Raw genomic sequence first — 440 nt, 5'->3', positions numbered from 1 at the left:
CTCTTTCCATTAGATTTGAAAACACAAATAAAGTCTGTTCCAACTGCCTGCTATGTTTTAATAATGCTCCAGAATGATTTCCTTTCTAATGGAAAAGACTAAACAGAACTGGGTAGCTTTTATTAGTTTTACCCCAAACCTAATCTACTAAACTTATAATTGTGGTTTTTGAGTTATATTTGTATGTCCTTTGTTTGCTTTTTGTTTTGTTGTTCTTGGAGCTGAATGTAGGATAAAACCCTCTTCCTAAGATTAAAAAAAAACCTTTGGTAAGCAGTAAAACAATTAAATAAATCAATGAGTTACTTGATCATAGAGATTTGCAAATGGATGCAGACTAGCTACTGACTTTAAAGGACTCCCTGTAAAATTAGTTTAGTAGATTAGGTTTAGATTCAGGTTGACTGCTGTTAATGGCTGATGAATGCACCTTGGAAATA

Source organism: Nannospalax galili, unplaced genomic scaffold (genome assembly GCF_000622305.1).
Source record: "Nannospalax galili isolate Female #2095 unplaced genomic scaffold, S.galili_v1.0 scaffold2125, whole genome shotgun sequence".
Classification (NCBI taxonomy): Eukaryota; Metazoa; Chordata; class Mammalia; order Rodentia; family Spalacidae; genus Nannospalax; species Nannospalax galili.
The sequence above is the reverse complement of the archived record's forward strand: the minus strand, read 5'-3'. Positions refer to the sequence as shown.